The 22405-nt window shown below is 38.2% G+C and overlaps 1 protein-coding gene across 2 annotated transcripts in view; it reads right to left on the bottom strand.

The window, feature by feature from the left end:
- Window positions 1-22405, bottom strand: part of LOC109824447 (long chain base biosynthesis protein 2d-like) — a 56786-nt gene that overhangs the window by 30587 nt on the left and 3794 nt on the right. The window lies entirely within an intron of this gene.

Genomic DNA, 22405 nt, shown 5'->3' with positions numbered 1-22405 from the left:
CCCCCCTCCTCCTCCTCATCCTCTTCAACCTCCCCCTCTCCCTCCATGCCTTCATTCTCATCTCAACTCCCCTAACCCAAAATCCCTTTCTTTTCAACCTCCCCCTCTCCCTCCATGTCGTTCGATGCTCGTGAGTGAACTGCACACAAGGCGATCGAAGAGATGAGGGAGGGACGAAGAGATAGGGGTCGAGGGCCTGCCATTGGAGGCGATGGGTCAATGGGTCTTATGGATGATATTGGTAGTAGTTAATCATAATAAGCCTAAGAATGCATAACCTGGCAGTTAATATTCTTCTAAATGTTATAATTTAATTTATGCTTGATGTTTTTAATCATCGAATCAAAAAACGAACTCTTTCTCAGACATGGACGTTCATCTATTAATTTTATTGCAATGTCATGAACACACCCTACATAGCAGAATAAAATCTATATAAGAAAATTATAATATAATTGACAATGTTGTGGGTTTGGATCAAGATGGATTGACGTTATATTTGGGCTGACCCAAGATGGAGGAAAACATTACCTGGACATGACAGGGATATTGCTCAGAATATAGCATATTTCAAGATGGAATAGGGCGCTGAGCAATACTTACATCTTCCAATGCTTATATGATAGCTGATTGCAAGCTGAGGTAACTGGTGAAGTATGTTGAATGATTTGAGAACAAAAGTGCTTTTGTGGGAGCGACACCTTGCATTTCTGTCAATGCTTTTATTTTGTCTCTCTTTAACTGAAATTTTGGCCTAAGATGTAGAAATAGTCTAAATTTACTTTAATAGTTTGAATAACTAGGCAAAATGACATATAGTTATGTACCATTACAACAATAACAGTTTTGCTAGGACCGAATTCATGTATAATAGAAAACTAGATGCTAATAAATGTTTTAATAACTGCTTTTATCTCACCCCTTTTTCCATTCATTGCTGTATTGACTGTAGTAAATGCCATAACTGCCTGTCTCTCCTTGCTCTATAGCAGCGATGCTTTAAATGCGACAATTTCAATTCTGATGAAAACCTACTGCACAACGTGGAACCAGACCCCTTGACCCACCGCCTCCAATGGCAGACCCTCGACCCCTATCTCTTCTTCCCTCCCTCATCTCTTCGGCCGCCTTATGTGCAGTTCACCCACGAGCATCGAACGGCATGGAGGAAGAGGGGGAGGTGAAGAGAAAGGGATTTTGGGTTGGGGGAGTTGAGATGAGAATGAAGGCATGGAGGGAGAGGGGGAGGTTGAAGAGGATAAGGAGGAGGAGGGAGAGAGGGGGAGGTTGAAGAGGATGAGGAGGAGGGAGAGGGGGGTTAGGAGTAGGAAATTGTATTTGATGAGGGGTTATTTTACAAAAAATCCCATCAGCCCTGGTCGAAATAGTAACTCCGGCCAAATTTAAGGTCTATATGGCGTCGGAGTTGAAAAAATATACCAATCTGACAAAACTAAAAGAAAATATACCAACATGTCACCAAGCCTCAAAAAAATATGCCAATCTAGCCATTTTGCCGAAAGGGAATGATAAGTTTGAGTATTCTTGTTTGAGAGTCTTATTTGATGGGTAGAAGAGGGAAACGAGGGAAAATTTATACTAAAATTTTATACCCCAAAATGGGGGTAAATGAGGGGAGGCGAAAATTGATATGTTCTCTTTATTTCCCTCCTCTTCCCTTCCATTATAGTGTGTTGGAGAGATGAGTAAGGGAAGGGTAGGAAGAGAAATTTTTCTACCTTCTTTACCTCTAATTGGGGGATAAAATTTTAGATCAATTTTCGCTCTCATTTCACTTCTCTATTCTTCTAAATGGAACTCTCAAACAAAGGTAAATCAAAATTTTCCTTCTTCATTCCTTCTCTACTCTCCATCCAAACAGGCCATTAGTGAGCTCTGAAACACAGCAGTAGAGAGTGATAGAAGTTTGTGGGGCTTTATACATAGATTCTCTGAACTTTAAACGTTTATCACCAAATCCCCTTGCATGTCATTTTGCAAATAAATTAAATTTCTTTGAGAAAACAAAAACCCAAAAATTACGGATAGGGGGTAAGTCGCTAGTAAATGACAATAACAAGATTTAAAATATAAAGGTAATTTGCACTTTTGATTTGATATGTGTCCCTCAATCGTTGAAATTGCTATTGCTATAAGGTCGCATAAAATCCTTAAGTTATTTTATAATCAGCCACCCAAACCAATGAAATTTCTATTAAGTTCTCTAATTCTTGTGAGTAGTTTCATACTAATCGTGAAAGTTGGGGGACCTAATAGAATAATATGAGGGACCGACTTCAGAATATTATAGATGTAATGGACTAACATAAAAATTCTTTTTAATGAATTAAATAAGTAATATCCACCACACTCCACATCCCCCGCCCCAAAGGGGAAATTTTCTAGCTCCGCCACTTATTTAAAATTTTTCCTTTCAAAAATTTTTAGTTATTTGAAAATTACAAGTGAGAGGTGCGATGAGAATATGTTAAAGTTTAGGGGATTGCACCTCAATGTTCAAGCGTGTATATGTGAAATAAAATCCCAAAGTTCTACGGGGTTTTGTGAATTGTACCCTAGTTGTTACACTCCCTGTAGCAAATTCAAGGTTAAATTTATAATTTATAAGGAACATCTTCTTGTTTCAGGTGTTAATTATCTGGACTTAAATACGCTAAAGTTTATTTATTTCTAACTTTGTTATTCTAAAGTTTCCCCCTTTTCCATAAAGTACCCTAAATGTCATAAAAAATTAAAAATTGATGCCTGAAAGTTTCTTTTTTCCAAAGAATACTCTAAAATTCAACAAAATTTAACTTTGATTACCCCGCACTCAAATTTTGGTTAAATTTTGTTAAAGTTTGTATAATAAATTAAATGTTGTCAAAGTTTGTATAATAGATTAAATTTTGTCAAAGTTTGTACAATAGATTAAATTTTGTCAAAGTTTCGACTATCAAAGTAAAATTTTGCTTAACTTCGAAGCTTTTTTTTCGGCAAAAAAGCATTGGGGCATCAAATTTAAAAATGAGTCAAATGTTGGCGCGTTTTTTTGGAAAACTCCCTAAGGTATCAAAATTAAAAATAAGGTCAACACACTGGGACATTTTGTGGATAAAAATTTTAAGGTATCAAAGTTAAAGTTGAGTAAACTTTGGGTGGAAGAGGGTTTGAAGCAATAAACTTTACGATATTTGAGTGCCAACAACTCTTTGATTTTCCCCCTTTTCATTCCAGAAAGTTCTAAAGTTATTTTTGTTAGGTCTCATGTTTAAGATGATTAACAAAAAATTCCTAACATCGTTTGTCAAGTATTTGCATTTGATTGTTGGGTATCCTACACAAAGATCCTCGTTGGAGGTTGGATGGAATTGAGCTTAACGACGATATATAAAGGAGGTTGGAAGGATATCAGAATGAAGCTATCGCAATTCAAGTCAAGATTCATCATCGCTTCATCCGCAAACCAAGACGAGCTAATTGAAGATTATTTGTCTTGGGTATAGTGTTTTAAGTTTAGTTGTGTACTCTATGTGTTTATACTTTAAGCTCATTTCATACACGTACACACAAATTGTGGATTTATCGCTTTACACATTGTTTTTGAGAAAATATCGTATTTTTGGATTATATACTGAATAATATCGTTTTACATCTTTCCTAAAGTCTATCAATCCATTAAAAAGAATCACAGAATTTATTTTGAAGAAATTTCATCAAATAGTGTTTTTCATAACTTCGTATTTTGTTTGTTTTTTGCAAAACAGTAAGTTTTCACAAATACGAAGTGACATTTTAAAAAATTTCTCTTTAACATATTTGTTTTTGTGTTTATAAATGTTTCCCAAATTTTATAATTTTTGAAATTAATTTGTTATTTTTAATTGAATTTACAAACTCAGATTTTCTAGAAAAACAGGTTTCATGCCATTTTTACAAAACAGATAAGTTTTCACAAACGAGAAATGATATTTTAAAATTTTCTTATTTAACATGTTCATTATCACATATATATAAATATTTTCTCAAGTTTTACTATTTTTGGAGTTGTTTGTTATTTTTAATTGATTTTAGAAAATTAGATTTTTAGGTTTCATGTTTTTGTGAACAGTGCTTGGTGAACAGTGCATCGGTCGACCGACATTGTTCATCAGTCGACCGATCAACGGTCAGAATTACAATAACGGCTAGTTTTTGGGTTGTTTGGCTAAAGAGGCTATATATATGCCTCATAACCTATTTGTTTCACCAAGAATGTTTACAAAATAGGTTTGGCAGTGTGTTTTAAAGGTTTTTAAGAAAAATCAAGTGTGTGAAGAGAGTTTCACAAAGAGAGGAATCAGAATTTCATCCTTAAGGAGTTCAACCTCGAATCGTCGTCTCTCTTTGTTTAGAGAAGTTTTTTTAAACTCAACCTTTAGCTATTTAATATTTTGTTTATCATATTTTATGCTAGATTGATTTGAGTTTATATTTCATTTTAATCTCATATTACTTATTGTTTCATACACAACCATTTGAGCTTTAGTATTTTACATATTGTATATTTGGGTTGTGAGTGATTCATTGAGAGAGCTTACATTTTAGTTCTCATCTTGTTTAGAGAACAAATCTTGTTATTTGCACTTTATTGTTGAGAACACGTTGTAATACATGTGGACACTTAGAGAAGTGGTTGGTGAGAGACGGGGTCAATTCCGAGAGGAGTAGCGTTAGTAGTGAAGCCTAGAGAGAGGTGGTAAATCCAAATACTAGAGGAAGGTGACACGAGCTAAGCCAACACTTAGAGGAGTATATTGTGTATTGTCAATTGTGTGAATTGTAAATGTTATCGGTGAGTGTTGAAAACCGAAATTGTGTAGTTGATTTGTGATATAGTGGAGATTCTCCTCGATGGTGAGGAGCGGAGATGTAGGTCGAGGGTGACCGAATTCCGTGATCATTTGCTTGTGTTTGAGTTTGGCATTGACATATTTTTATGGTCCCATTGTTTATATTGCTTCACATTTGTTTATCATTGCATATATCTCCTTGTATACCACATTTGCTTGGATAATTAGTAAATAATTTTAATTTGGCATTAATATTGAATTAGATTAGCAATTACTCTATTCACCCTCTATAGGGAACTCTCAATTTTCGGTTATTTTACAACCAAGAGTAATTGATAATTAAGTAAAACCTAAAATTGAACAATGACTTTCAATTTTTTGGCACTCAGGAAGATGAATGGATAGTAAATAGATAGAAATTAATTTTTTATTTACTCTTTTCCTTTCGTTTAAGGTTTAAATAATTAATTTTCGTCTAGTTCACTACCGAACAATGTTTCGCGCCGTGCGAAAACGTGCTCGACAACCAAACGAGTCGGCGTGCGATGAGAGAAGAGAACAAAACCAAACACGAGTGTAAATTCACCAAATACGGCACAAATTAAACCAAACACAGGGATATACGTAGTTCAGCAATTGCCTACGTCCAAGGGGATAGGATGGGGAGATTTTACTATATGGAGGAGAAATACAACGGGTTATAACTCACACGATCTCTCAAATATAACCCTAACCAAAGATCTCAACTCTCTCACAATATCTCCCTCTCAAAGTGCTCAAAAGGCTCACAATTTCTCTGTCAAAACTCTCTCATTTAAACCCTAGAAACGTGTGTTTCTATTTATATCAAAACCCAATTCAAAACAGACCAGGAAATCAAATCCAGCGCGTATCGACTATCCGGTCGATCGGCCAGAGAGCTCAAATTCTCAGCCTGTAATTCAACAGGTTGTCGGTCGACCGGTCATAGCCGTAAGGTCGACTGACCAAATACAGGGTTACAGACCCTGTAATGTGCATGTTGTCGATCGACTGCACCTATGCCATCCGTCGACCGACCCAATATTTTTTTCTAGATCGCTGATTCTGCATGTTTTGAACAAATTGACGATGCTTTTTATAATTCTCCACCTCGGCGAAGTATTCCCAAAACTGAGCCGACACCAACATGAGCACCAATGCGTCGTCTCACCAAATCCGGTTGCCCCAATATGGTTGCCTATGTACCCCCTCTCCCAAAGGATCAAGCCGCCCGTAGTTTTTCCAAATGGCCACGAACGGCCTCAACAATCACGAATTTATAACAAGTTTCTACAATGATCAAACTTATTGGTCGGAACCAACTTTGTGAGCATATCCGCTGGATTGTCTTTTGTGTGGATCTTCACGAGCTCCACATCCCCATCTTCAAGAACATCTCGAACGAAGTAATAACGAATGCCAATATGCTTCATCCTCGCATGAAAGACCTAATTCTTTTCCAAATAGATAGCACTCATGCTATCATAATAAATGGTAACAGATCGCTGCAAAACACCAAGATCCTTCAAAAGTCCTCGAAGCCGAATAACCTCCTTAACAGCCTCCGTAATCGCTATATACTCTACCTCCGTCATTGACAAAGCTACTGTAGACTGTAAGGTGCATCTCCAACACACCAGCGTATGGGTCAAAGAGAACACATACCCTGTCATAGACCGACGTTTATCCAAATCTCTAGTATAGTCTGAATCGACATAACCAATACACAATTTCCCACCACTGGTTTCCCGCTAAAATACCAAACTAACGTTGAGAGTAACTCGAATGTACCTCGAATGTACCTCAAAATCCATCTCACGACATCCCAATGACCTGAATCTGGGTCGTGCATGTATCTCAAAACCACGCTCACTGCTTGTGAGAAATCCGGCATCGTACAAACCATGGTGTACATCAAATTTCCCGTTGCGCTTGCATATGGAGTCTTTGACATCAACTCTCTAGCTTCAATTATCTTTGGTGAAAGGTCAGCTGAGCTTCAAATGTGCTCCTAAAGGTACACTAACTGGCTTCGTCTTCATACTCATATTAAACCGCTGTAGAACCTTCTTCAAATAAGCCACCTGTCTCAAACAAATTCTGCCCTTATCTCTGTCTCTACCTATCTTCATCCCCAAAAATACGCTTTGCTTCACCTAAATCCTTCATCTCAAACTCGTTCGAAATATGAATCTTTAATCTATCTATCGTGGATCTAGAATTAGAAGCAATCAACATGTCATCAACATAAAGAAATAAGTAAATGTACGCACCTCCATGCAACTTGCAATAATACACGCAAGGATCAAAATGGCTCCTAAAGGTACACTAACTGGCTTCGTCTTCATACTCACATTAAACCGCTGCAGAACCTTCTTCAAATAAGCCACCTGTGTCAAACAAATTTTTCCCTTATCTCTGTCTCTACCTATCTCCATCCGCAAAAATACGCTTTGCTTCACCCAAATCCTTCATCTTAAACTCGTTCAATATATGAATCTTCAATCTATTTATTACGGATCTGGAAGTAGAAGCAATCAACATGTCATCAATATAAAGTAATAAGTAAATGTACGCACCTCCATGCAACTTGCAATAATACATGCAAGGATCAAACTGGCTCCTAATGTACGAATGACCAAGCATAAACCCATCAAATCGCTTATACCACTGTCGAGGAGATTGCTTTAACTCGTATAGCGATTTTTTAACCTACAAACCAATTTCTCTTTCCCCATAGCTCGAAACCCTAATGGCTGAGTCATATAGATTTCATCATCAAGATCACTAAAGAAATGTTGTTTTCACATTCAACTGATCTAATTCCAAACTATATTGTGCCACCAATGCTAGCAAAATCCGAATCGAAGAGTGATTCACCCCCAGAGAGAAGACCTCATCGTAGTCAATACCTTCCTCCTGTGCATAGCCCTTCACTACCAACCTAGCTTTGAACCTCATGGGAGTGCCCTCAATATCCTCCTTCTCCGTATACACCCACTTACAACCAATAGCCTTTCGCCTCCTTGGAAGCTTGACAAGCTCTCATGTGTCGTTCCTTTGAAGAGACTCCATCTCCTCCTGCATAGACACCTGCCACAAATTAACCTTTGAACTCTGTTCAGCCTCTCTGAATATAGAAGGAACCATCTCGTCGACACTCTTTATTGAAAGTGCATATGCAACGACTGTGTTTGTATACCTCGCTGGCAGTCGTATGTCTCTCATCAGCCTCCAAACTGTAATAGAATCCTGAACCTGAACTGTCAGTCCCTGATCTTACTTAATTATACTTGTATCCTCCAAATCATCACTGTGCTCACCTGGCGTCACCTTAGTTGGCGTTCTAATGGATACGGTCTCATCTGAACTATGTGAAGCTGCATTAATCTCCACCACCTGCTATATTTCCTCTATCGAGGTGCTCTCCACTTGATGAGAGCTGGGAAGCTTCAAGATAGAAGCCTCATCGAAAGTGACGTCTCTAGTCAGCATGATCTTCTTATTAACTGGATCCCAAAGCTTGTATCCTTTAACATCACGCTTGAATCCTACAAATATGGCCTTTCTAGCTCAAGGTTCTAATTTATCGGTTCTGACATGATAAAATACAGGGCACCTAAATACCTTAAGCTGATCATAATCATGTGCTAGCTCTTCCCACCACGTATCCATAGGGGTTTTTCCCTCAATCGTAGATGAATGCAGCCTATTAATGAGGTGGCTTGCATATAAAAACGTCTTAGCCCAAAAGATATTCTCCAAACCACTCTGCGATAACAAACATCAGACCGTCTTCAGTAAAGACTGATTCAACCTCTCTACCGCCCCATTCTGCTACGGCGTATGACTAACTGTGAAGTGTTTCTCTATGCCCTCGTCTTTGACATAGCTGCTGAAAAGGGGTTTGAAGTATACTCGTCGCCGTTGTCAGATTGCAACATCTTGATCTTTCTCCCAGTCTGCAGTTTCAATCTCCTCTTCCACTCTATAATTATCTCTAGGACTTCACTCTTATTCATCATGGTATATACCCAATAATGCCTAGAATAGTCATCAACAAACAAGACGAACTAATGTCGATCACCAAGTGATGTCGTCTTGGTAGGACCCCAAACATCGGTGTGCACATAGTCTAAGATACCTCTCGTTCTATGGATGGATATCCCGAACTTCACCTTTATCTTCTTGCTAAGAATACAGTACTCATAGAATTATATCTTCCCACTCTTGACTCCCTTTAATAGCCACTGTTTGCACAAAGCCGGCAGTGACTTTTCACCCGTGTGCCCCAACCTGTAGTGCCAAAGTTTGCTCGCGTTCGCCTCTGAAATAGCTGAAACTACCTAGTCAATCTCAGTGCTTCCTTTCAAATAATACAGATTCCTATTGCGGACTCCCTTCATCACTACCAAATATCCCTTAGTGACTTTTGCTACAGCGTTTCCAAAGGTCACATTGAATCCCTTTGCCTCCAAAGCTCCAACGAAAACAAAATTTTTCTTTAGCTGAGGAACAAATCTCACTTCATTCAACTCACGAACAACTCTATATTGCATCCAAATCTTAATGGTACCTATCCTACAAATGTCACAAGATTGATCATTTCCCATGACCACGACACTCCCATAGAGTTTCTCGAACGATGCAAACCAATCTCGCCGGGGAGTCACATGATAAGTAGCATCGGAATCCAACATTCAATCCGATGCATCCGTATGGTTCACCTCTGGAGTAATCAATAGAGAAAAGCAAGAATCGTCTAAATCATCACCTCTAGAGATGTTCATCTCATTAGCCTTCGGGCCTTTCTTCTTGCTATTCTCCTTCTCTTTGAGCTTCTGGCAATCTCTCTTCCAATGTCCTTGTTCTTTGCAGAAAACACTTGATTCTTTGCTAATTGGTAGTGGCCCCTTGATTTTGACTTGCTTCGGTTACCACCTCTTGGATATGGGCTCCTTCCTCTCGTCGACAAGGCCTCTCCTGAAATGCTAGCTCCGGAAGTCTCTTTTTCCTTCCTCCTCAAATTGTAATTTGTCAATGCATTAGTCACTTCACTATATATGATAGAAGATCTATAGTTTAACAAAGTGAGAACGAATGTATCATACTCCTTATCGGGTAAGGAGCCTAACAAAATAACCATCTTGTACTTATCCAATATCTTCTCATCAACATTCGTCAAGTCCGACAATAACTTTGTATAGTTGTTCACATAAGCCACAAGTGAGGTACTCCTAGACATCTAGAATCTAAATAATCTTTCCAGCAAGTGAAAATGATTCTCAACACTCTTCGTAAGGTATTTGTTGTTAAGAATCTCCCACATCTTCATTACAGACGTCACCCCAATCATATCATATTTCAGCTCTTGTTCCAAACAAGACTTGATCACCCCACAAATATTTCGATTCATCTTATCCCATATTGCTTTATTGTATTTCGGTGGTCTCTCATGGACCATGATGGTCTCTTTCAATTTTTGAGCATTGAGAGCGTCTTGTACGTCGCTCATCCACAAATCAAAATTGATCTTTTCGTCATACTTCACAACACTAATCTTAGTATTTTGAAGTGCAACCTGAACTTAACTCATCATCGCCTTGCTGCTTTCACCAACTTCCTCTCCCATTGCAAACTAACTCCAATTGTAAAGAAAGATTCAAAATTTAATAGAATTGAGAAATTACCCAACTGAACCCTAGATAGGTGTAGGATGTCTAAAAATTATCGTAGGTAGCCGATCCCTGTTAAACATCAATGATGAAAGTTACAATTTGACGATTTTCAAAAGGTTACAATTGAGAGACTTTCACGTCAATCAACAAAGGTAACGATTCAATGACCTTCACAATAACAGATGAAAGTTACAATTCGACGACCTTCACAACTATCAACGAGAGTTACAAGCTAACGACTCTCACATTTTAAGGAGCCTACATGAAGATTACATGTAAAACCCTGTAAATTTGAATATATTATGATAAATAATAATAAATATATTATATGGTGATAAATAACATATACTGGTGTTTGAGTATAATAGGGATTGATTTCAGATCAATCTGATGTATATATGTGAGTATAAATGAGAAAACATGCACGAAATCATGCACAAATCTGTTTCTGGTTTGTTAGTAGTCTACTACTACTTAGAGTAGTTAACTAATCAGGTAGTTAGTCGACTAATGGAGGCATTAGTCGACTAACGGGTCTGTTTCCATATTTCTTTCAGGTTTCGGGTTTGTTTTTGTTTTGTTTCCGAACCCAGTCGTTATAACCATATATATGCTCTTTAAAACCCTATTTTCAGAGATAAAAATTCGTGATTTTAGGAGCCATCTTCCTTCTCAAACCCTAAACCCTAATTTGTGAGATTTGGGAGAGTTTTGAGGTGTTTGTCAAGGGGAAAGTTGAGATTTGTGATCGTGGTTAAAGGGAGATCTAGCATACACGTGGTAGAGGACTCTAGCAGCACCCTAAGGTAAGATCATCTTCATCCAAATTTGCACCCTTAGTAATTTAAAGATTTAATAAATATAAATTAATGTTTTGCATGTTTATGCTTGTTTCATGTGATAAAAAGTAGATTTTTGATATTTGATCTGTAACCCATGATAAATCTAATGTTTTCTTTGCTGTTTATAGTAGAAACATAATCATGATCATTAGGGTAAATGTTAATTTCATTTTTAATTTGTTATTTAAGTTTAACCCATGTGAAAACCCTAGTTTTGTTAATTATTTGAGTTTTTCTTGTAACTAATCATGCTAAAACCTAGGATTATGATATCTAAGCTTTGTAATCAGATTTAATACGAAATATATCTCGGACATGTGAAGATTTCTATCATTCTTTCATAATCATGTTGATTATATATGAGTAATTGAAAAAAATTATTTAATAAAGATGTTAATCCTAATTAGATTTAATTATTTCCATGTTTCATCTTCAGGTTAGACTCTATTAAAGATATATAAAATGTTAAAATCTTGTTTAACGTTGCATATGTGTATGTTCTTTGATTAATTTCCTTTTCCTGCAAGTCAATTTTCATGTTTCATGCAGAGTAGTCGACTACTTAGGTTAGTAGTTGGCTACTCTGTCTTAGATCTAGTTCACAGAACTTCCACATAGCAAAGTAGTTGACTAATGAATATAGTAGTCGACTACTCACATTTAGTTCGATTTTCTAGGTTCTGGATAAACTCAGTGTAGTCGACTACTCAGCATAGTAGTCGACTACTAAGGCTGTTTCATGAGCTTTGTTTGTATCTGTTTGAGATATGTTCATAGGGTTCGAGCCACACTTCTATACATATAAATTCATGAATACACAAGTACAATGTCATTGTACACACATGAGTATCCCAAAGGGGGGTTTTGACAAGAGTTGGGTTGTTCAAAATAGAGTTTGAGTTTGTTCATACACAGTTGGTTATCGTTAATGAGCCTAGCTCAGTACTATGTGTGATAGTCCGTCGATATACCAGATATAAACATGAGCTGGATATCCTTGATGAGCTCAGTTCAGTACTACATGAGGTAGTGTGTCAATATTCCATATGTACAGGTGATTGAGTTAGGTTTGGATGCTTTGTATAGCATAGCAGTCTATCTGCACGAGGGTGCAATGAGGCTTGTGAGCCGTCAACTTGGATACCTATAAGGTAGGTCATCCCGCACTTAGGTTACACACTGAGATCGCGATGAGACTAATGAGTCGTGTACATAGTTTAGGATACCTACAAGGTAGTCCATTGCACCGAGATTGTTGAATATTAGCCTAACGTTTTGGGTGAATGTCAGTTATGAGTTTAACTTATCTTTGAGATATATGACCGAGATATTTTGCTCTTGAAAGTATACGGGATTATATGTTGGTATTTGTTCTATCTCCCTAGTGTTAGTGGAAGATATTATAAATATGACAGATTGATATCTTTATTTCTTTTTTTTCTTTACTTCTTAGTTGGGATCGATGATTAGCGATACACAATTTAAGACATATAGTATATACATGAGAGTTTTCTTGTTTGGATTATTTTGCTCGATGTACCAGTCTCGTGTTGTGGATTTCTAATCGTTGATTTCATTAGATTGTCTATTCTTAGTTTAGTATTAATATTTAGATATCTACAATTTGAGATATATGGTATATACATGAGGGTTTCCTTGTTTGGATTATTTCAGTCGATATACTACATCTCGTGTTGTAGGTTTCTAAATGTTAATTCTACTTAGATACAGGGAAAACGAATCTAGGTAGACTATGCTTAATAGATAGAGCCTCCACTCCATCTAACATTCCTTCCCCTGAGGACGAATGGAGGTGATCTTGCTGTAGCACTCTGTCGCTCTCTATGTGGTTTTTTTATTTTCTCTTCTTTCAGGCAGTACAGAGGTTCGTAGAGCCGCAGGATGATGGAGTTCTTGCATAGTCGCCGTCACATGAGTTTTTAGAAACTCCACAGTAGATTTTATATTTTTTAGACATTAGATTTTCATTCTCATATTGTAAATGCAGTGTGCTTAGTATGATTCTAGTTGATTTATGTTCACATTTTCGTTATTCCAGTTATCAGAAGTATTACAGTTGAGACATGATTTTTATTTATGAGATATCTCTTTTATATCATGTTTATCGTATTTATTTCCCTTATTTTGCTTGTTTTGTACCTGTACTTTTATTTGATTCCACTAGAGGATATTGCTATGATTGGTGAAATGTGTTTATGTACAGTATGAGTGTATGGCAGGTTTGACATCTCTGGATTTACCTTGGACTGCAGCCTTGTGTGAAACCAGGGGCATCACAGTTGGTATCAAAGCTCTAGTTTTAGTATCCTTAGAATCATTCATGTATCATATATATATATACACGCGAAAATTCCGAATTTTTTTTATGATGATTGTCTTGTTTGAATTATAAAGCATGTGGTGAATGATAAGTGATACTATTTTCCTATTAATATATGTTTTATTTTTATGCTTGAGATTCTATTTATTGTGTATAACAAGCTCCACTTCTGAACTTATAAATGTCAGGAAGAGGACGTGGTCGCAGAGGTACCCGTGCTCAGGGAGATAGGCAAGCTGATGCAGAGCCCGAGCCACAACAGGCTCTGTAATATTTAGTCGATCTCGTAGCACCATTAGCAGCTCGATTGGCGGTGATAGAGGAGCGATTGGCGAATCAAGCTCAGCAAGAAACACCTATTCAGGAGAAAATACCAGAAGAGACACCGGTAGCTACACCACCATCACCAGTGGTTGATGGAGCTGCTGAGCAGGAGGCATGGCTTCGTCTATTAGAGAGATACCAGAAGTTGAAGGCACCAAAGTTTCACGGCATGTCAGTTTCTATTGCAGCACACAAGTGGAAGGAAGATGTGAGCAACATCTCAGATATGCTTAATGTGAGCACTGTACAGAAGCAGAGGCTAGCAGCTTTCAGCCTCAAGGGTGATACAGGAGGATGGCATCGACTTTTATTCACTCTGGAGCAGAGGATGACAATTTCATGAGAGACTTTTATGTACTTTTTTGATGAGCAGTATGTGTCGGCTGCAGTGAAAGCCGGGAAGGAGTTAGAGATAGCTCAACTAGAGCAGAGAGACATGTTAGTGTTAGATTATGAGAGTAAATTATGGCATTACTCAGGTTCATGGGCATGTGGCATACTGATGAGCGGCAGACTTAGATGTTTTGATGGGGCTTCGCCCGAGTTTATGTTGATATCTCGTATCTTGGTGATTTCATTCAGTGTGAAAGTGGCCGATGCAGCTATTTCGTAGGAGACCGAGATTGTGATGTTTCAAAAGAACAAGGAGGGTATCGCCAATTCAGGATAGCAGGATAACAAGGGAAAGGGTAAGAGACCTTTTGACAGATCTGAAGGACCTCAGTAGCAGGGTAAGGGTTTTTAGCATCAGCAGCAGGGTCAGTATAAGAAAGGCACACAGCATGGTTCGACACCACTGTACCAGCACAGGATCCAGGATGCATATTACAACTACAACAAGATCGGCCATAAGGCCAGAGATTATCATAGTTCACCAACAGGAGGCCAGCAGGGCATAGGCCAGGGCTAGCAGCAAGGACAAGGATACAGTCAGCAGCAAAATCGTGGTCAGGGTTAGTAGTTTTAGGGCCGCGGCTTCGACCAACAGCAGCAGCAGTTGAGAATAGAGGCACCACCTATTATTCTAAGGATTAAGGAGCTAACAAACCAAATTCACACCATCCTGAAAATTCCTGAGGAATAGATAGTCCCATATGTACCCCCGCAAGCAGTTCAGCAATCACCAGCCACCGACAGAGTTTATGCAGTCGTACCACACGACCATAGTGCGAGTGGAGCCATTGTGGAAGGTACTTTCTTGGTGAATTCTTTTCCAGCTCGGATCTTGTTCGATTCAGGAGATTCACATTCCTTTATATCTCATACCTTCATGGATAGGTTTTAGTTAGTTGTACATCCCTTAAACATTCTGTTATCTATCTCTACTCCTTTAGGGGAGGTATCCCTATTAGAGAGTATCTGTAAGAGATGTGTCATCAGTCTAGATGAGTCCGAGTTTATCATAGATCTTATTGTCATGCGAATGTCGGAGTTCGACGTTATTCTAGGTATGGATTGGATATCATCCTACCATGTTAGTATCGACTGTTTTACTAAAACAGTCAGCTTGTGAGCATCAAATGGGTCTGAGTTGATAGTAGCGACCTCACAGGGTAACCAGTTTGCATAGTTATTTTTGGCGTACATCAAGAAGGTGATGTTGAGGGATTGTGGTGCTAATTTGAGAGAGACGTGAGTGGCTCAGAGTATCAGGATATCTTTCAGGACATACCGGGTTTACCTCCAGTGAGAGAGGTCGAGTTTTGCATCAAGTTGCAGCCAAAAACATTACTGATATCCCGAGCACCCTATCGTATCACACCTGTTGAGATGAGAGAGCTACAGACTCAGCTAGATGAGCTTTTATCTCAGAGATTTATTCACCGGAGTCATTCTCCATGGGGAACGTCAGTCCTTTTCATGAAGAATAAGAACGGTAGCATGCGGTTATGCATAGATTATTATAAGTTAAACTAAGTCACCATCAGGAACAAGTACCCACTATCGAGAATTGATGACTTGTTCGACCAGCTACAGGGAGTGCAACACTTTAAAGATTGATCTTTATTTTGGCTATCATCAGTTGCGGCTCGGGAGATGGATATTCCTACGTCCGCCTTTCTGACTCTATATGAGCCCTTCAAGTTTCTTATCATGCCATTTGGGCTGACCAATGCACCCGTGGTATTTATGGATTTGATAAACTGGATTTTTCGTCCATACTTGGACCAGTTTGTGATTGTATTTATCGATGACATCCTTATCTATTCGAGATCAGAGGCAGAGCATAAGCATCATCTTCATTTGGTACTACGGACTTTGCGGGAGCACCAGTTGTACGTAAAGTTCAGCAAATACGAGTTTTGGCTATCAGAGGTTAGATTTTTGGGTCATGTTATCAGCCAAGAGGGCATTATAGTAGATCCAGCTTAGGTGGAGGCTGTTCTTAATTGGGAGCCGTCAAAAACCGTTACAGAGATTCGTAGTTATTTAGGATTGTCAGGCTATTATAGGAAGTTTATTCAGAACTTTTCAAAGATTGCGATGCCACTTATACTCCTTACGAAGAAGGTGTACAGTTTGTTTAGGGCACAGAGTGTCATGAGGCCTTTGAGACTTAAAGGCTAAGTTGACTTCAGTGCCCGTGTTGATCATTCCGAGCAGTGATAGGACTTTTGTTGTCTACACAGACGCATCATTATCGGGTCTTGGAGGTGTTTTGATGCAGACCCAGAGAGTGGTGGCCTAAATTTTAAGGCAGTTAAGGACTCATTAGCAGAATTATCCCACTCATGACTTGGAGCTAGTAGCAGTGGTCTTTGTACTGAAGACATGGAAACATTTCTGTATAGAGTATAATTTCAGCTATTCACGGATCATCAGAGTTTGAAGTACCTCTTCTCTCAGAAAGAGCTAAATCAAAGACAACGAAGATGGGTCAAATTCATCAAGGATGATGAGTTTGTGATTCAGTACCATCCAGGGAAGGCGAATGTGGTAGCAGACGCGCTGAGTAGGAAGCATCGACATCGGATCTCAGCTTTGAGGTTCTCATTGTATCGAGATCTTCACACCCTTAGCTAGTTTGATTTCAGACTAGAGATCGACGAGAGCAGCGTTCTTAGGAGAATTATCGCTACGGTCATCGTAGAGTGATAGGGTGGTTAGAACTTAGCTAGATGACTCTTGAATTCAAACACGAAAGGGGAAGATTTCCAAAGAGCCGAAGGCTGATTGGACCGTTAGAGCAGATGGAGGACTTCGAATAAAGGTCCGATTAGTGATGCCAAGTAATCCACAACTAAAGAAAGACTTATTTGACGAGGTGCATCGTACTAGATATATAGTGCATCCAGGCATAACAAAAATGTAGAAGGACCTGAAGAGACACTTTTGGTGGAGCGGTATGCATAGGAAGGTTTCAGATTATGTGGCCAAGTGCTTTACCTGCCAGCAAGTGAAAGCAAAACACCAGAGACCGATAGGAACCCTACAGCCTTTACCCATTCCGGATAGAAGTGGATAAATATTTCTATAGACTTCATTATAGGATTGCAGAGATCAAAGAAGGAGAACGATTCAGTTTGAGTGATAGTGGACCGGTTGACGAAGTCAGCACATTTCATTCTAGTGAAGATGACTTACACAGTGGAGACTTATGCAAGGATATTCATTCAGAAGATTGCGAGATTACATGGAGTTCCAGAGATGATTGTATTAGACCGAGGCTCAGTTTTCACTTCACATTTATGAAGGAGCTTCCAGAATTCCTTTAGTAGCCAGTTGTCGTATTCTAGTGTCTTCCACCAGCAAACAAATGGGAAAACAGAGAGAGTCAACCAAGTGTTGGAGGATATATTGTGGGCATGTGTCATAGATTTCTAGGACAGCTGGGAGGATCATATTCCACTGATTGAGTTCGCTTATAACAATAATTACTAAGCAACTATTAGCATGGCCGTATGAGGCGTTGTATGGGAGGCCTTGTAGATCGCCTATTTGTTGGGCAGAACCAGAGGATAGCATATTGCCTGGACCAAAGCTAGTACGACAGACTACGGAGAAGGTAGCAACCATTTGGGAGTGCATTCTTGCAGCGCAGAGTCATCAGAAGAGTTATGCAGATCAGAGACGATGACCATTAGAGTTCCAGGTTAGGGACTATGTCTTGTTGAAATTGTCATCAATGAAGGGAGTTCAGCGGTTTGGTAGACGGGGAAAACTCACCTCGAGGTATATTGGTCTGTTCAGGATAGTGGAGCGCATTAGAGCCGTTTCATATTGGCTAGATCTTCCACCATCGATGTCGAGTATACATGATGTTTTCCATGTTTCGATACTTAAAAAGCATCTACATGACGAGGAGCAGTAGCGAGTGCTAGATGCGTCAGAGATTGACATTTATGATGATTTGACTACTATTAAAATTCCTGTGTGTATTCTTGCTAAGGAGGACAAGAAGCTTAGAAACAAAGTAATTTCTCTAGTCAAAGTTCAATGGAACCGGGAAGGAGCTGAGGTGGCTTCTTAGGAGCGTAAGAAGGATATGTGTCGCGACTTCCTACACCTGTTTGAGCAGGTAAATTGATTGATTATTTATGATTTGCTCTCGTTTATGTTTTAGTTATATGGTCATATTTATATTTAATGCTAGAATAAGGGTATTAACACTTGCTCCTAATCATTCAAAATACATAGTATATATATGGGGGGTTCCTTATTTGGATTTTTCACCCGACATACTAGTTCCATTTAGTTGGGAGTTAAGTGAGAGTATTCGCATTCGAGATGGTTAAGTGTAGATATTGCTTTGTTTTATATGTGGGAATTAATGATGTGAGATATGTACGCAAGGATTTTCTTGTCTGGATTATCCCCTCTTGGTGCTTTTCTCATATTATTAATCCCTAAGATACGATTGCGAAATTTTGAGGACAATTCTTTTAAGGAATGGAGAATGTAAAACCCTGTAAATTTGAATATATTGTAATAAATAATAATAAATATATTATATGGTGATAAATAACATATACTGGTGTTTGAGTATAATAGGGATTGATTTGAGATCAATCTGATGTATATATGTGAGTATAAATGAGAAAACATGCACGAAATCATGCACAAATCTGTTTCTGGTTTGTTAGTAGTCAACTACTACTCAGAGTAGTCGACTAATCAGGTAGTTAGTTGACTAATAGAGGCATTAGTCGACTAACGGGGTTGTTTCCAGATTTCTTTTAGGTTTCGGGTTGGTTTTTGTTTTGTTTCTGAACCTAGATGTTATACCTATATATATGCTCTTTAAAACCTAATTTTCAGAGATAAAAATTCGTGGGTTTAGCAGTCATCTTCCTCCTCAAACCCTAAACCCTAATTTGTGAGATTTGGGAGAGTTTTGAGGTGTTTGTCGAGGGAAAAGCTAAGATTTGTGATCATGGTTGAAGGGAGATCTTGCATACACGTGGTAGAGGACTCCAGCAGCACCCTAAGGTAAGATCATATTCATCCAAACCTGCATCCTTAGCAATTTAAAGATTTAATGAGTATAAATCAATGTTTTGCATGTTTATGCTTGTTTCATGTGATAAAAAGTAGATTTTTGATATTTAATCTGTAACCCATGATAAATCTGATGTTTTCTTTGCTGTTTATAGTAGAAACATGATCATGATCATTAGGGTAAATGTTAATTTCCATTTTAATTTGTTATTTAAGTTTAACCTATGTGAAAACCCTAGTTTTGTTAATTATTTGAGTTTTTCTTGTAACTAATCATGCTAAAAACCTAGGGTTGTGATATCTAGGCTTTGTAATCAGATTTAACACGAAATATATCTCTGTCATGTGAAGATTTCTATCATGCTTTCATAATCATGTTGATTATATATGAGTAATTAAAGAAATTGTTTAATAAGGATGTTATCCCTAATTAGATAATTATTTCCATGTTTCATGTTCAGGTTAGACTCTTTTAAAGATATATAAAATGTTTAAAAATCTTGTTTAATGTTGCATATGTGTATGTTCTTCGATTAATTTCCTTCTCCTGCATGTCAGTTTTCATGTTTCATGCAAAGTAGTCGACTACTAAGGTTAGTAGTCGGCTACTCTGTTTCAAATCCAGTTCACAGAAACTTCCACATAGCACAGTAGTCGACTAATCATCATAGTAGTTGACTACTCACACTTAGTTCGATTTTCTAGGTTCTGGATGAACTCAGTGTAGCCGACTACTCATTATAGTATTCGACTACTAAGGTTGTTTCTTGAGCTTTGTTCTGTATCTGTTTTAGATATGTTTGTAGGGTTTGAGCCGTACTTCTATACATGTAAATTCATGAATACACAAGTACAACGTCATTGCACACACATGAGTATCCCAAAGGAGTTTTTTGACAAGAGTTAGGTTGTTCAAAATAGAGTTTGAGTTTGTTCATACACACGTTGGTTATCGTTAATGAGCCTAGCTCAGTACTATGTGAGATAGTACGTCGATTTACCAGATATACAAATGAGATGGATATCGTTGATGAGACCAGTTCAGTACTACATGAGATAGTGCGTCGATATTCCATATGTGCAAGCTATTGAGTCGGGTTTGGATGCTTTGTATAGCATAACAGTCTGTCCGTACGAGGGTGCGATAAGGCTTGTTAACCGTCTATTTGGATACTTATAAGGTAGGTCGTCCCGTACTTACGTTACGCACTGAGATCGCGATGAGACTAATGAACCGTGTACATAGTTTAGAATACCTACAGGGTAGTCCGTTGTACTGAGATTATTGAATATTAGCCTAAAGTTTTGGGCGGATGTCAGTTATGAGTTCAACTCGTCTTTGAGATATATGACCGAGATACTTTGCTCTTGAAAGTATACGGGATTATATGTTGGTATTTATTCTATCTCGCTAGTGTTAGTGGAAGATATTATAAATACGATGGATTGATGTATTTATTTCTCTTTATTGTTTTCTTTACTTCTTAGTTGGGATCGATGATTAGTGATATATAATTTGAGACATATGGTATATACATGAGGGTTTTCTTATTTGGATTATTTCGCTCGACATACCAGTCTCGTGTTGTGGATTTCTAATCGTTGATTTTATTAGATTGTCTATTCTTAGTTCGGTATTAATATTTATATATCTATAATTTGAGATATATGGTATATACATAACGTTTTTCTTGTTTGGATTATTTTGCTCGATGTACTACGTCTCGTGTTTAGGTTTCTAAATGTTAATTCCACTTAGATATAGGAAAAATAAATCTAGATAGACTATGCTTAATAGATAGAGCCTCCACTCCATATTACAGCCCTTCCCCTAGGGGCAGATGGAGGTGATCTTGCTGTAGCGCTTTGACGCTCTCTATGTGGTTTTTGTTGTTGTTTTCTCTTCTTTTAGGTAGTACAAATGTTCGTAGAGTCGCAGGATGACAGAGTTCTTGCATAGTCACCGTCACATGAGTTTTTAGAAACTCCACAGTAGATTTTATATTTTTTTTAGACATTAGAGTTTCATTCTTATATTGTAAAAGCAGTGTGCCTTAGTACGATTCTAGTTGATTTATGTTGACATTTTCGTTATTCTAGTTATCAGATATACTATAGTTGAGACATGATTTTTATTTATGAGAGATCTCTTTCATATTATGTCTATTGTATTTATTTCCCTTATTTTGCCTATTTTGTACCTGTACTTTTATTTGATTCAACCAGAGGAGTGGTTGGTGAAACGAGTTTATGCATAGTGTAGGTGCATGACATGTTTGACATCTCTAGGTTCACCTTGGACTGCAGCCTTGTGCGAAACCAAGGGTGTCACAGATTACAAGACGATAATTTTTGCAACGCTCTAATGAAAAGAGACTACAAAGTGATGGTCTCTTCACCTCGAGACGCAGAGCTCATCCCTGCGTCCCAACAATAAAATGCAGAGCTCATTGCTACGTTTCAAATCTAATACGCGGAGTTCACATCCACGTTCCAAGAACAGAACATAGTGCTCACCATTGCGTTTCAGCCCCATGCGCGTGGCCTAACTCCGCGTCCAAAGCTCAAGACGCAAAGTTCGTTCCCAGAATGCGAATTTCATGTTTGACTCATTCAAACACGAGTTGAACGGTTCAAAAACTATTTTGTACGATTTAAGGGGATCACAACCCTACTAATGAGCGGTTTTAGGGGTTAGTTACACCCCTAAAACGCCTATAATTAGCTAAAAAATCAAAATAGACCAAGAAATCAAACCCGGCCTGTATCCGCTATCCGGTTGACCGCAGGGGTTGCACCGGTCGATCGGCCAGAGAGCTCAAATTCTCAGCCTGTAATTTAGTAGGTTGTCGGTCGACCAGTCATAGTCGTTCGGTCGACTGACCAGACATAGGGTTTCAAACCCTATAATGTGCATGCTGTCGGTCG

This window comes from Asparagus officinalis, chromosome 9 (genome assembly GCF_001876935.1).
Source record: "Asparagus officinalis chromosome 9, Aspof.V1, whole genome shotgun sequence".
Taxonomy (NCBI): Eukaryota; Viridiplantae; Streptophyta; class Magnoliopsida; order Asparagales; family Asparagaceae; genus Asparagus; species Asparagus officinalis.
The sequence above is the reverse complement of the archived record's forward strand: the minus strand, read 5'-3'. Positions and strand labels throughout refer to the sequence as shown.